General features: G+C 36.2%; 1 long non-coding RNA gene across 1 annotated transcript; it reads left to right on the top strand.

Annotated features, from left to right (window-relative positions):
* Window positions 1-5060: 5060 nt before the first annotated feature.
* On the top strand, window positions 5061-9635 carry LOC149084909 (uncharacterized). Its single transcript, XR_016192771.1, has 2 exons — window positions 5061-6822; window positions 7142-9635. It is a non-coding gene; the product is annotated as an uncharacterized LOC149084909 (long non-coding RNA).
* The last annotated feature ends 698 nt before the right edge of the window (window positions 9636-10333 follow it).

The raw sequence follows: 10333 nt of genomic DNA, 5'->3' as shown, positions 1-10333 counted from the left end.
CCATGAGGGGGGTAAGCGTGTGTTTTTTGAATTTCCTCATAGCGTGGATGTTTTTCAGATGTCATAGAGGAGTCTCTGGGATATTTTTCATATTGTATATATAATTTTTGAAAAAATAAGTGTGTTTAGAATAATTGTGATTGCTTACTCTAAGTTAAACATTTCTGTCCACTCTGTTACGGGAAGCATTTTTGCAGTTCACAGGCAAAAAAAATTAAAAAGCACTTCAAACTAAGATGTTAAATTATAAGTTATCAACCCATTGTCTGCCAGAAATAAAAAAAATTAATTTTAAGTAGTTGAAAAAATGTAAAAAATAAACTTTTCTATGTGCTATTTTGAAAAAATCATGAAAAACGATCAAAATGACAGAAAAAAGAAGTCAAGTTTTTTTTAAACTACTTTTTTTCAGTCCATGTGTAAGAAATATGCTGATTTCATTATTTTAATGGGTAAAAACAGCAGAAATAATATTTATTTTTTTACAGCGATATTTGTTTCCGTAACAAAGTGGACAAAATCCATCATTTTCAGTGATAAAACCAAAAAAATAAAATATTATTACAAAATAAAAGTTAAAAATATTTATGAAATATTAAACTTCGAGTCATTGGCTATAATTTGAGATCAATTTTATTTAAAAAAAAATCAACTTTGAATTTTTCATCTCAAAAATGTGGAATGTACACTTTTTTTGGGAATGACCCATATATATGAATAACTATTTATTAATCCAGGAATCAGTATTTATTAACCCAGAAATCAGAGTATTTATCTATCAACCTGGAAATCATATTTATTACATTTATCATTCAGAGTATATCATTGTTATATTCACTCGTTACTTAAAATATCAAAAGAATTAAACAGAAACTTCGAGAAAAGAATCGAGTCAATTAGAATTTATAGCACTTTTATTCATTATAGTAGCATTCATTATATTATAGCATTTTATTCACATTTACTTCAAGAATAGGACATGTGCATTGTGAAAAAAAAAAAGAATTACTTGACTCCTTGGTTACATAATCACAATATATATATATATATATATATATAAAAGAACAAAAGATTACAACGATACCCATCTTTTTGTTGTGCTTTTCAATACTTCATTACAATTCACACACACCACAAGCACAGAAATCAAAGTCGTGCTCAAGTATTAATTTACTACATCTTAACACATTGACATACTCATCAAGAATCGCCCCGAGAGAAGCGAAACTTACAAGATAGTACTCCTGGAGCGGGACTTTGAGCCAATTAGCGTGTTGCATGAGATTATATACTATACGTCAACTATACGTCACGGATAGTTTCCAGGAACCTAGACCATCCGACCCTTTCAAAGTAAAAGTGGACCTCATCCATCTAAGGAATGTCCGAGGGGGCCATGTAGTCAAACTTCCGTTCTCACGATCCATGAGATAATTCCCCTTCACCAGCCGAGAAGAAAAAGAAAAACACCTATACTTTATATACAATATATAGCCATCTAAAACAATAATACAATTTACATAAAGTATATGTTATGACTTCGTTCACAACATATTACCTACGAGAAGGGGGAAAATTTATTATTTTTTTTTTGTTATGCGAAGTGTATAAAAAAGATTCAAATGCATGCATACAGAATAGACGAAAATACTATACTCTTATAGCAAGTCTGTCTGTCTGTTTCTTGTTGGCAAAAATAATTGCAATACTGATCATACATGATACATAGGCAAATCAACTACTCTCCTCCAACAAAAAGAAATCGCAGTAATGTAATTCTTGTAAAATTGAATACAAGCAAATGAACTTCTCTCAGGATGACGGCATTCCACACTCATTCATCAAAATGCTCCGATGCCACTAATAATTTCAATTATCTATTCGTGTCACCAACTACATAATTTCTCTAACGTCTTTCCTACATATAAAGGATACTAGTATGTTTTACTTCATGGCATAATCAATCATGACATAATAATCAATCGAAACAATAATATGCATATCAAAACAAACAAACCCCATACTTATACAAATACAACACCACAACAGGCAAAATGCCCAGCGAGGTGGCTGAGAAAAAGATGCGCATAACAAATATGGATGTCATATATTTTAAAAATAAAGCAACCCAATTAAAAATGTAATTAGAAACATTATAAACAATATATACACATGACAAAATATTATACAATGCCCATAAAGAATACTTATGGTTGTCTTATTCTAAGTATGAATAGTTTCTCGATTTACCCCAACATGTTTATCATACTTCTTTTTAAACGTGTCAATTGTGTTACAATTTACTACCTCCGGGGGTAAGATATTCCATTTATTGACAACCCTATTAGAGAAAAATTCCCTGCGACACCATAATCTTGCATTGTCCCTTACCAATCGATACTGGTGTCCCCTTGTAAAAGCAGTCGATTGGCGGTGTACTAAAAGTTCATGGTCCATTCTATCCATCCCATTGAAAATTTTGAACACTTCGATCATATCTCCTTGACATCTGCGTTCATCCAATATAAACATATTCAAAAAATGAAGTCTCTCTTCATAACTCAAGCCCCGTGTTCCAATAAGGACATGCGTAGCTCTTCTCTGCACCCCTTCAACCAAGTCTATATCCCTCTGTAGGTATGGTCTCCAAAACCTTACAGCCTACTCCAGTCCAGGACGAACTAAACCTCGAAAAAGCGGAAGAATGGCTATAGGAGAACACGAAGAGACCTTTTTGAAAATGAGACCACAAGCATTGTATTCGCTTTTTTGACCACCGCTGAATAATGTTCAGAAAACCTAAGCCGCTCGTCAATGAGAATTCCCAAGTCGGTGACCCTAACTGCATCCAGGATAGTGACACCATTCAACTCGTAAGAGAACCGTGGGTTGCTCGAACCAAAATGAGTGACCATGCACTTATCAACGCTAAATGTCATGCTCCATTCATTTGCCCATGCTGCAATCCTGTTTAAGTTGGTCTGGAGCAACTCCCTATCGCTTTCATTCCCGATTACCCCCATTAGCTTCACATCATCTGCGAATTTGCTAGTAATCCCATCGATACCCTGATCGAATTTATCGATAAAAAGTGAAAAAGTATGGGGCCAAGGACACTTCCCTGAGGAACTCCACTTGCGACCTCTGTCCAACCAGAGAATTCCCCGTTCACCATAACTCGTTGCGATCTATCTATCTACCAAGATTCTATCCAATTCAGCAAGTTGCCCCCAATTCCAATCTTGTGTAAACACTTCAAGAGTTTGCCATGTTGGACCCGATCGAATGCCTTCTGGAAATCAAGGTAAACAACGTCAACATTTTTGCTCTTACCCAAAGCCTTAGTCACATGATCACAGAAGCAAAGGAGGTTAATTACACATGACTTCCCCTTCCTGAACCCATGCTGATTATCCGACAATACATTATTCTCGTCTATCCACTTCACAAACTGCCTTTTGATGATAATTTCCAAAATTTTCGAGAGGGAGCTCGTCAAACTCACTGGACGATAATTTGACACCGCTTCTCTACTACCCTTCTTAAATATCAGAACAATGTTAGCAAGTTTCCAATCTCTTGGGATGATACCCTCAGCAACACTACTCCTGTATATCTGTGCGACTAGCCCCAACAATTCATTAGCACATTCCCTGAAGACCCTGGGATAGATATCTCCTGGTGCTTTGCTTGCACATACATTTCTTAGAAGATTTAGGACCTCCACGTCTTCTACTTGAATATCGTTGAGGGTTTTATTACTCCATGCAACACCCGTATATCGAATATCATTATCTCCATTAAAAACCGACGCGAAAAAAGCACTACGCATGCCTACATTGCTCTCTACCCTAGAGCCTCCTATCGAGAGGGGGCCAACTGTCCCCTTACATCCATTATTGATGTATTGAAAAAATGATTTTGGGTCAGAGCCAATGTTATCTGCCAACCTAGATTCAACTTCCTTTTTACTATCCCTTATCGCTTTCTTCAACACTCTTCTTTCATCAGTATACAATGATAGGTCACCTCGTCCACTTTTATACTCTCTGAATGCTCTTTTCTTTTCAAGATAAAGGTTCCGCACGCTATCCGTGAACCATAGAGGGTGCGATGTACAAACACGCTATTTTCGAACAAAGGGTATGACGTCGTGCAAAACGGAGGACAGCTTTGTACTAAATTCTTCCCATTGACTTACCACCCCTACTGATTCCAACCGGTCTTTGAAAACTCCCGCTAACCTTCTTCTCAAAACATCGAAGTTAGTTCTCCGAAAACAAGGAACCGGTCTTTTGTTATCAACCTTACCCGAGGAAAAGTTACAGTGAAATCTGACGATACGATGATCACTGGAAGTAAACTCTTCCCCCACGGAAACATGTTCAACTAGATCCTCAGAACTAGTAAGAACTGTCACGGTGGGAAAAGTAGGACACTTTCCCCCCCTTTGACAAATAAGCCTGACATAATTTTAACCTAGAATAGTCATGTCAAATAAGTGAAATTTGCTAAATGTAAATATAATTGTGTTTGTCGCGTGGAAAATATTTGAGCTTCTGTCTTTATATTATTGTGGAAGGCTGAGATGAATCTCGTGGTTGTCTATTTTTTTTTCCTTGTGTTATCATTCCGTCTGATATTCATAAAATGCCCGAGATCTAAACCACAGATCGTTTGTATAGAGTGGACACACACTCTTTATGCATCACACTGTATGTGTTTGTCGGAAAATCCTAAATATTAAATGCTTTGCTTTGACATCTCAATCATTTGAGCTCAACAACAAATTCCTTGAATTTTTCTGATTCTTCCTGTGAAATTTTGAGAAATTCCGAGTTAAATTGAACAAGAAAATACGTGTTCTTTTGAATAATATATTCTTTCTTTTGTGAGAGAGACACACCTAATGATCCACTGATAATCAAAGATATTATCGCCATCTTGATGAGTCAGTTTTCTTGTTCCCGCACGAACGCGAATGCTTCCCGTACATGTAAAAGGAAGATAAGATTCCTTTCTCTTTTTTTTTTTCTCTCTCACTTGGTAAATGACACTCACACTAACTGGGATATTCATCTCCCATGGGCACTAATGGCTCACAGGTCAGCACCACATAATTCCACGGGTTATTCTCCAGCGTTTCTATTGTTCGGTCGTGAACTTCGAGTGCCGGCAAACATGCTCTACAATGGCCCAGTCCCTTCCTACACACACACAAGTTACGCACAGCATCTTCAGGAGACTTTTTCAAAATCTTTTAACATAGTTAAAGAGAATCTACGAAGTGCAGCAGAAATCCAAGAGTCTAATCGTTCAGCAAAGTCAGTTGACAAAAACATACAGGTTGGAGACCTCGTGTATCTTTTCACTCCTAAAGTCCCACCTCATTTGTCGAAGAAGTTTTTTAAGAAAAATACAGGACCATATAAAGTGTTGGAAAAACTTTCACCAGTTAGCTTTCGTATCCAGAAAGTTGGAAATGAACAGGATACCCAGGTTGTCCATGTGGACAGATTATCTAGACCACGTCGTAAAACTCAACAAGTTCTCTTGGACTCTAATAAAAATGAGAATCGGTCCTCTGTAACACTAAACTCGGAATCGAACCCTGAGACACAGCATACAAATGGTGATAATTCTTTGTTAACTTTTAGAGATATGCCCTTGTTTACGAAAATTAATGTGCCTATTGTTCCTAGACATAATGTTCCTGTTGTCCGAAGACACAACAGATTTCATAATCTTCGTCCAAGTGTAGTCCGACCTGCAAGGTTCAGAGACTAATATCGTTGTCATTTGAGTTAATATGTATGTACATAAGTGTTAACGTTGCAAGGTTCTTTGAGTATTTTGTTGTGCCAAAAATATATTGTCTCGCACATGAAAAGTTTTTTTTTGTCTTCGTAGTGGTCATGTTCACACTAAGCGAGATGTGTGATTGAAAGAAATCCATTTATTTTTTTTTCTGTGTCTATGATCGAAACATAGAATTTGTCAACGTATGCTCAGGGTTGCTCTCATGAATATTTGCTCAGTAATTCTTTTTCTTTCGAACACAAAAAGCAATGTAAGTGCTGTCTCTCTTTGGAGGATAATGTTGCCCGATTATACCTTTTCAAAATGGAAAAAGACCATAAAGTCTGTGTATAAAATAAAAAAAAAATTTTGAGTCAAATCTTTCAGAAGGATAGACGAAGTATAATTTTTTTCCCTTGTCCTGTCAAATGGACGTGTGGTCAATCCGAACTCTCACTCTCTAGTACAAACTTTCATGTAACGTGAACATTCATTGATTGTTTGTATATCATGAAACGGCATGTCTAGACATGACAAATGTCGTAATGAGAATACAAATCATTGAAGTGTTGTATAAGAATGAAATGTTTGTCGCAACTCTAATTGGCTCTGTTGTATCATAAGCTGATGCTGCGACCATGGTAACCATTATCAATTTCAACCAGTTCACCGAGTCACAGCATCCCTTAAAGACTGCAATTGAAAAACAATTTTCTTCATTCTGTGTGTATCATATCATAAAATTGTCAATGTAACAATTTGCATTTGCCTGACCACTGAGACAAAATGGAAGGGGAAATTGACTCACAAATGTATAATTTGTCACAATGTAACATTGAAAAACATGTTTATTTAGTTTGTATAACAAATATCATTTGTTTATAATGTCAGCAATCGAATATTAATCATATGTGTTGTTGCTTGAGTATTCCAGGAAAAAAGAGAATTTTGTGATGACACGTAAACATAAGCAAGTATGTCGAGTATGATTGAGGACAATCAAAAGAATCTCAGAAGAAGTCGGTTTGTAGATTTAAAGTTTGTTCATTTGTTGTATCTGTGAAACACCAGATCCTTTTTGTTGTATCTGTGAAACACCAGATCCCTTTTGTTGTATCTGTGAAACACCAGATCCCTTTTTGTTGTATCTGTGAAACACCAGATCCCTTTTGTTGTATCTGTGAAACACCAGATCCCTTTTTGTTGTATCTGTGAAACACCAGATCCCTTTTGTTGTATCTGTGAAACACCAGATCACTGTTGTGTATTGATGATTTAAGTATTTGTACGTTGAGAAGTAGTAGTTTCGTTTTCATTGATGTTGTCCTTTCTTTTACGTTAGTTTCATTTTCATGGTGTGTTGGTTTCGTTTTCATGATGCGTGTGTAGAGTCCGAAGCATGGACAAATTCGTTGAATCGAAGTCATATTTCGATGGTATGAGAAGCAGTATAGAGGTAACACATTGGAATAACTCAGGTGACACACTTTGTATTTTGTTCATCTGTGTAGACATTGTCTTCATTTCCTTGTCCCCAAATGTCAAATGAGTCATGGTAACTGTTGCGATTGTTCTTTCTTTTGAAACACTATGAACAGCCAGGCAACTAAATCACTCAATCATTTTCTTTCTTTTCATCATGTGTTGAACAATATCATTGATAAATTCCTGACATCTGTTGTTTTTATGGAGTGTTTTCTCTAAAAATTTTCCCTGCGGTAAAATTTTTTTTCCGAAACCGTCGGTGATGTCACGGTGGGAAAAGTAGGACACTTTCCCCCCCTTTGACAAATAAGCCTGACATAATTTTAACCTAGAATAGTCATGTCAAATAAGTGAAATTTGCTAAATGTAAATATAATTGTGTTTGTCGCGTGGAAAATATTTGAGCTTCTGTCTTTATATTATTGTGGAAGGCTGAGATGAATCTCGTGGTTGTCTATTTTTTTTTCCTTGTGTTATCATTCCGTCTGATATTCATAAAATGCCCGAGATCTAAACCACAGATCGTTTGTATAGAGTGGACACACACTCTTTATGCATCACACTGTATGTGTTTGTCGGAAAATCCTAAATATTAAATGCTTTGCTTTGACATCTCAATCATTTGAGCTCAACAACAAATTCCTTGAATTTTTCTGATTCTTCCTGTGAAATTTTGAGAAATTCCGAGTTAAATTGAACAAGAAAATACGTGTTCTTTTGAATAATATATTCTTTCTTTTGTGAGAGAGACACACCTAATGATCCACTGATAATCAAAGATATTATCGCCATCTTGATGAGTCAGTTTTCTTGTTCCCGCACGAACGCGAATGCTTCCCGTACATGTAAAAGGAAGATAAGATTCCTTTTCTTTTTTTCTCTTTCTCTCTCACTTGTTCGTAATCTGTTATATATTTTTTTTTATACTTGAAAAGCCGATTTTTCGCCTTTTGCATATTCTGAGTCGATGGTTTTTTTTTAATAAGGGAAACAAACATTTTTGTTAATCAAGAGTTTAATTTTGAGACCGTGTGAGTGTTTCAATTTTGAAAATTTATATTTTTTTTCCCCCTTTTTCTCTCCACTGTTTCCAATGCTTTGAAGAAGAAAAAAAAAAGGCTTGTGTCGTAAAATATTGTGATTGAGAGAAACTGTGAGATAATGTTATATGCATTGAAATTATTCTCTGTCATCAAGAAAGTGTTGAATTTGAATTTTTTTTAAGAATTTCCTTTGTTTGGATTTAAATTTTTCGGCATGTCGCGAAACAAGAATATTTATATATGATGTCGCATATCGTTGGAAAGCTAATTTTTTTCTCCACACAATGATGTTAATTTTTTTTGATTTTGATGAATATTTCTGCATTTAATCCGGAAATCTTATACTGAAAATTATTGTTGTAATTATAAACTTTGCTGAAAGCCGTTCATTTTCTTAAATCGACCCCGTATTGAGAGAAGATGTTTTTCTTTTGGTTTCATGTTTGTGTTCGCGCCTCGTGATACAATTGGATAAAATTTTGGATGACGCAGTTTGCGCGACGAATTAGAGGGTGCGCTTTCTCAAGCCCCGCCCATCACTCAATTTACATATTATCACTGAAAAACTTTGGAGGCGTGCAGTTCATCGGGACCAGTTGCACGAGAAAGCGTGGTCCCGCCGTTGAAGAATCCCCCCCCCACACGTAACTTGAAGAGCCCCTGAAACTCAAATCCCAAGTCAAGTCACTCAAACCCCTATTTAGTTCTGAACTGCCAAAAGTCGTAACATTTTACTTGAAGATGTAAGCTCAAGAAAAACAGTATGAAGCATCGTCTCGTCATATCAGTTGCTCCCAACTGATCCGTGAAGGAAGGCTTACTGTCATGCCAGAAAGATGAAGCCCAGCAGCTGTCTCTTGCAGTCCAGTCCAAGGTTGGTACTTCGACCACACTACCCCGAGTGGTAGTACAGATGGAGAACTTTGATGCTCCGACATCGTAAAGTATGAGCACGGACCGTCGCTTCAACAGATACAGAGGACATTAATCGTTCAATTCGCCAAGCAGATTCGCCAGTCAAAGGATGACTTATGAGAAAACGAACTGTCCGTACTGAGTGTTCAAGTTAAAGAGAACTGTTCATCGAAATCCGGTTGTCAAGAATGAAGTGACCTTAATATGGGAGATAGTGAGTAAATTTTCTCTTACAAATTTTGTTGAGTGGTTGGGCAAAAACCAAACTGCAGCGATATTTAAATTTTAATTTTTCGATAAGTAAAGTAAGGTATTTCAGCATCGTTTTTTCTTTTTGGTATTTTGTTTTTGGTTATATGAATTAAGAATTAAAGAACCTAAGGTGCATTTAGACCTCAGTGTGTTGACATATTATTTTTTCTTTGTGACTTAATTGTTTCGGTTAAAATGCTCTAGTACATATTTATTCAGGAGAATTACTCACCGACACACAAAGGGTTATTGCGGACACGGTAACAACTCAAAAATGGTACCCCACTAATATGATCACCAGGCCAAAAGTTTTCTTTCTTGGAGTACTGTCAGCTTAAATAGTACTCAACAATCTTGCACCACAACATAATTGGTGCTGTGAAAAACAACCACCATCACAGAACTAAATCCAAAATAGCAGTACCCCAAGCGGCTTCTGATACATGCTGATACAAAAAATTTTCTAGCACCAACTTAAGAAAGTCTCTTTCATACAGATTTCCAGATGAAAGGTTCTCCCAATCAATACCTGGGTAATTGAAATCCCCTAGTATGAGAACCCTCTTTCGCTTACACATGTAGGAAATTTCATCATGCAATTTGGCGATGTAGTTTTGATCCCTATTCGGTGGATTGTAACAAATCCCAACAATAAGTTTATGACGTCTTTTGTTCTCAAGTTCAACCCATATAATTTCAATATCACGTCTCTAGCCTTCAAACAGGATTTCACGTATATCAACACTCCACCCCCTTTTCTATCAGATCTATTTCTCAAAAAAGTATCGTATCCTGAGATGTGTAAGAAAGATTCATCCCTATCGTTTGCCCAAGATTCT

The sequence above is a fragment of the Pholcus phalangioides genome, unplaced genomic scaffold (assembly GCF_987345545.1).
Source record: "Pholcus phalangioides strain wild (caught in Gottingen) unplaced genomic scaffold, Ppha-v1.0 ptg000007l_1, whole genome shotgun sequence".
Classification (NCBI taxonomy): domain Eukaryota; kingdom Metazoa; phylum Arthropoda; class Arachnida; order Araneae; family Pholcidae; genus Pholcus; species Pholcus phalangioides.
This window is presented reverse-complemented; position numbering and strand designations above follow the sequence as displayed.